This window comes from Phyllobates terribilis, unplaced genomic scaffold (genome assembly GCF_046119375.1).
Source record: "Phyllobates terribilis strain yellow unplaced genomic scaffold, ASM4611937v1 Scaffold_11__3_contigs__length_659146591, whole genome shotgun sequence".
Lineage (NCBI taxonomy): Eukaryota > Metazoa > Chordata > Amphibia > Anura > Dendrobatidae > Phyllobates > Phyllobates terribilis.
Genome location: NW_027362771.1, coordinates 573,377,035 through 573,382,034, shown reverse-complemented (window position 1 = coordinate 573,382,034; position 5,000 = coordinate 573,377,035). Strand labels below are relative to the sequence as shown.

General features: G+C 42.1%; 5 non-coding genes across 5 annotated transcripts; 2 read left to right on the top strand and 3 right to left on the bottom strand.

Moving 5' to 3' along the window:
- Positions 1 to 244: 244 nt before the first annotated feature.
- Positions 245 to 316, bottom strand: TRNAE-UUC (transfer RNA glutamic acid (anticodon UUC)). The gene has a single exon. It is a non-coding gene; the product is annotated as a tRNA-Glu (tRNA).
- Positions 317 to 1,530: 1,214 nt separating this feature from the next.
- On the top strand, positions 1,531 to 1,603 carry TRNAM-CAU (transfer RNA methionine (anticodon CAU)). The gene has a single exon. It is a non-coding gene; the product is annotated as a tRNA-Met (tRNA).
- Positions 1,604 to 1,937: 334 nt separating this feature from the next.
- Positions 1,938 to 2,009, bottom strand: TRNAE-UUC (transfer RNA glutamic acid (anticodon UUC)). The gene has a single exon. It is a non-coding gene; the product is annotated as a tRNA-Glu (tRNA).
- A 1,213-nt stretch (positions 2,010 to 3,222) lies between these two features.
- TRNAM-CAU (transfer RNA methionine (anticodon CAU)) lies at positions 3,223 to 3,295 on the top strand. Its single transcript has one exon. It is a non-coding gene; the product is annotated as a tRNA-Met (tRNA).
- Positions 3,296 to 3,629: 334 nt separating this feature from the next.
- TRNAE-UUC (transfer RNA glutamic acid (anticodon UUC)) lies at positions 3,630 to 3,701 on the bottom strand. The gene has a single exon. It is a non-coding gene; the product is annotated as a tRNA-Glu (tRNA).
- Between the last annotated feature and the right edge of the window lie 1,299 nt (positions 3,702 to 5,000).

Here is a 5,000-nt window from a genome sequence, read left to right as displayed (position 1 = left end):
ATCCAAATAACTTACCGGACCCATGAGTTGTTGAGTCCCTTGACACTTTAGTGTAAAAAGGGGTGGTTGAGAATGAGTTGAGCTACGAATCCAAATTGAATCTTGTGTGAAGGGTCAGAATGAAGTGCCAAAATGCGGGCGTTCAGCATTTTTGCCTGAAAAAAACAAATCCTACTTGAAATACGTTTGACTAAAAAACACGCGTCAGTTTTTGAATGTTGGCAGCGGTGCAGAAAAGGATGCGTTCCCATACCAGTAGTCGAACCCGGGCCGCCTGGGTGAAAACCAGGAATCCTAACCACTAGACCATATGGGAGAAGATGTACTGCCAGCTCACTTACAATATGAAAAAAAAGAGGTGTACTGCTTTGCACAAGCAACTTCCGCAGATCATTACGTGCATTTTGCCTCGTTAGCGCAGCAGGTAGCGCGTCAGTCTCGTAATCTGAAGGTCATGAGTTCGATTCTCACATGGGGCACTGGTACCGTGTTTCCTTAACTGATTTTGCCACCATCTTGGCTAGAGAGTCACAGCTCTTTTCCATTCAGTAGCAAAACATCACCAATTGATGGAAGGGGAGCTCCAATGACAAACAGGGATAAAGGCTTGTTGAGTCCCTTAACACCCAGGAATTAAAAGTGAGAGATATGAATGGTTTGAGATATGACATCAAATAAGCTTTTGTGCAAATAAATATCCAAAAAACCTGGTGGTCTGCATTTTTGGCTGCAAAGAGCAGTTCCAACCTAAACTGATTCTGTCTGCAAGGCACGTGTTGGCTTTGGAATGTGGACACTAGTCCCCAAAAAAAAGTCTCTCCCATAGCAGGAATCGAACCAGTCAACCAGGAATACTAACTAAGTCTTTCTCCACATGGTGTAAGCAGTACAGTAAACAGCAAGACAGGGGTAAAAAAAAAAAAAAAAAGAGTGTTTTGCTTTGAATACAAAACATCAACATTACAAGAGCTGAAACACGCTACATGGTCAAGGTTTTTGGCACGTCAGTTGAATAATTTGAAGATCATGAGTTTTTTGCTCACACGTGGCATCCTCCTTTTCTCAAGAGATTTTGTCACTAACTCTGAACTTTCCAATTCAGTTCTAAACTGTTTCCGATTAGAAAGAACATGGGAGCCCTAATGACAGACAGGACACATGGCTTGTTGAGTCCCTTGACACTTTTGTGTAAAACTGTGTAGTTGAAAAAGGCTTAAGCTATGAAACAAAAGGAAATCTTTTGCAAAAGTCATAATGCATCGCCAATGTTAAGTATTTTTGTTGCAAAGTGAAAATCTACCAGAAACATTTTTGATTGAAAAACACGTGTCAGTCTTTGAATGGTGGCAGTAGCTAAGATAAAGATGCATTCCCATACCGGGAGTCGAACCCAGGCCACCTGGGTGAGAGCCAGGAATCCTAACCGCTAGACCATATGGGAAAAGATGCACTAATGTCTCAGTGACATTATGAAAAAAAAAAGTTTTCTGCTATGCACAATAAACTTCTGCAGATCTGCAGGTACAGCTTGCCTCGTTAGCGCAGTAGGTAGCGCGTCAGTCTCATAATCTGAAGGTCGTGAGTTCGAGCCTCACACGGGGCACTGTTCCCTCCTTTTCTCGAGAGATTTTGTCACCAACTTAGAACTTTTCCATTCAATTCTACAACTTTTTCCATTAGAAAGGAAATGGGAATCCAAATAACTTACCGGACCCATGAGTTGTTGAGTCCCTTGACACTTTAGTGTAAAAAGGGGTGGTTGAGAATGAGTTGAGCTACGAATCCAAATTGAATCTTGTGTGAAGGGTCAGAATGAAGTGCCAAAATGCGGGCGTTCAGCATTTTTGCCTGAAAAAAACAAATCCTACTTGAAATACGTTTGACTAAAAAACACGCGTCAGTTTTTGAATGTTGGCAGCGGTGCAGAAAAGGATGCGTTCCCATACCAGTAGTCGAACCCGGGCCGCCTGGGTGAAAACCAGGAATCCTAACCACTAGACCATATGGGAGAAGATGTACTGCCAGCTCACTTACAATATGAAAAAAAAGAGGTGTACTGCTTTGCACAAGCAACTTCCGCAGATCATTACGTGCATTTTGCCTCGTTAGCGCAGCAGGTAGCGCGTCAGTCTCGTAATCTGAAGGTCATGAGTTCGATTCTCACATGGGGCACTGGTACCGTGTTTCCTTAACTGATTTTGCCACCATCTTGGCTAGAGAGTCACAGCTCTTTTCCATTCAGTAGCAAAACATCACCAATTGATGGAAGGGGAGCTCCAATGACAAACAGGGATAAAGGCTTGTTGAGTCCCTTAACACCCAGGAATTAAAAGTGAGAGATATGAATGGTTTGAGATATGACATCAAATAAGCTTTTGTGCAAATAAATATCCAAAAAACCTGGTGGTCTGCATTTTTGGCTGCAAAGAGCAGTTCCAACCTAAACTGATTCTGTCTGCAAGGCACGTGTTGGCTTTGGAATGTGGACACTAGTCCCCAAAAAAAAGTCTCTCCCATAGCAGGAATCGAACCAGTCAACCAGGAATACTAACTAAGTCTTTCTCCACATGGTGTAAGCAGTACAGTAAACAGCAAGACAGGGGTAAAAAAAAAAAAAAAAAGAGTGTTTTGCTTTGAATACAAAACATCAACATTACAAGAGCTGAAACACGCTACATGGTCAAGGTTTTTGGCACGTCAGTTGAATAATTTGAAGATCATGAGTTTTTTGCTCACACGTGGCATCCTCCTTTTCTCAAGAGATTTTGTCACTAACTCTGAACTTTCCAATTCAGTTCTAAACTGTTTCCGATTAGAAAGAACATGGGAGCCCTAATGACAGACAGGACACATGGCTTGTTGAGTCCCTTGACACTTTTGTGTAAAACTGTGTAGTTGAAAAAGGCTTAAGCTATGAAACAAAAGGAAATCTTTTGCAAAAGTCATAATGCATCGCCAATGTTAAGTATTTTTGTTGCAAAGTGAAAATCTACCAGAAACATTTTTGATTGAAAAACACGTGTCAGTCTTTGAATGGTGGCAGTAGCTAAGATAAAGATGCATTCCCATACCGGGAGTCGAACCCAGGCGACCTGGGTGAGAGCCAGGAATCCTAACCGCTAGACCATATGGGAAAAGATGCACTAATGTCTCAGTGACATTATGAAAAAAAAAATTTTCTGCTATGCACAATAAACTTCTGCAGATCTGCAGGTACAGCTTGCCTCGTTAGCGCAGTAGGTAGCGCGTCAGTCTCATAATCTGAAGGTCGTGAGTTCGAGCCTCACACGGGGCACTGTTCCCTCCTTTTCTCGAGAGATTTTGTCACCAACTTAGAACTTTTCCATTCAATTCTACAACTTTTTCCATTAGAAAGGAAATGGGAATCCAAATAACTTACCGGACCCATGAGTTGTTGAGTCCCTTGACACTTTAGTGTAAAAAGGGGTGGTTGAGAATGAGTTGAGCTACGAATCCAAATTGAATCTTGTGTGAAGGGTCAGAATGAAGTGCCAAAACGCGGGCGTTCAGCATTTTTGCCTGAAAAAAACAAATCCTACTTGAAATACGTTTGACTAAAAAACACGCGTCAGTTTTTGAATGTTGGCAGCGGTGCAGAAAAGTATGCGTTCCCATACCAGTAGTCGAACCCGGGCCACCTGGGTGAAAACCAGGAATCCTAACCACTAGACCATATGGGAGAAGATGTACTGCCAGCTCACTTACAATATGAAAAAAAAGAGGTGTACTGCTTTGCACAAGCAACTTCCGCAGATCATTACGTGCATTTTGCCTCGTTAGCGCAGCAGGTAGCGCGTCAGTCTCGTAATCTGAAGGTCATGAGTTCGATTCTCACATGGGGCACTGGTACCGTGTTTCCTTAACTGATTTTGCCACCATCTTGGCTAGAGAGTCACAGCTCTTTTCCATTCAGTAGCAAAACATCACCAATTGATGGAAGGGGAGCTCCAATGACAAACAGGGATAAAGGCTTGTTGAGTCCCTTAACACCCAGGAATTAAAAGTGAGAGATATGAATGGTTTGAGATATGACATCAAATAAGCTTTTGTGCAAATAAATATCCAAAAAACCTGGTGGTCTGCATTTTTGGCTGCAAAGAGCAGTTCCAACCTAAACTGATTCTGTCTGCAAGGCACGTGTTGGCTTTGGAATGTGGACACTAGTCCCCAAAAAAAAGTCTCTCCCATAGCAGGAATCGAACCAGTCAACCAGGAATACTAACTAAGTCTTTCTCCACATGGTGTAAGCAGTACAGTAAACAGCAAGACAGGGGTAAAAAAAAAAAAAAAAAGAGTGTTTTGCTTTGAATACAAAACATCAACATTACAAGAGCTGAAACACGCTACATGGTCAAGGTTTTTGGCACGTCAGTTGAATAATTTGAAGATCATGAGTTTTTTGCTCACACGTGGCATCCTCCTTTTCTCAAGAGATTTTGTCACTAACTCTGAACTTTCCAATTCAGTTCTAAACTGTTTCCGATTAGAAAGAACATGGGAGCCCTAATGACAGACAGGACACATGGCTTGTTGAGTCCCTTGACACTTTTGTGTAAAACTGTGTAGTTGAAAAAGGCTTAAGCTATGAAACAAAAGGAAATCTTTTGCAAAAGTCATAATGCATCGCCAATGTTAAGTATTTTTGTTGCAAAGTGAAAATCTACCAGAAACATTTTTGATTGAAAAACACGTGTCAGTCTTTGAATGGTGGCAGTAGCTAAGATAAAGATGCATTCCCATACCGGGAGTCGAACCCAGGCCACCTGGGTGAGAGCCAGGAATCCTAATCGCTAGACCATATGGGAAAAGATGCACTAATGTCTCAGTGACATTATGAAAAAAAAAAGTTTTCTGCTATGCACAATAAACTTCTGCAGATCTGCAGGTACAGCTTGCCTCGTTAGCACAGTAGGTAGCGCGTCAGTCTCATAATCTGAAGGTCGTGAGTTCGAGCCTCACACGGGGCACTGTTCCCTCCT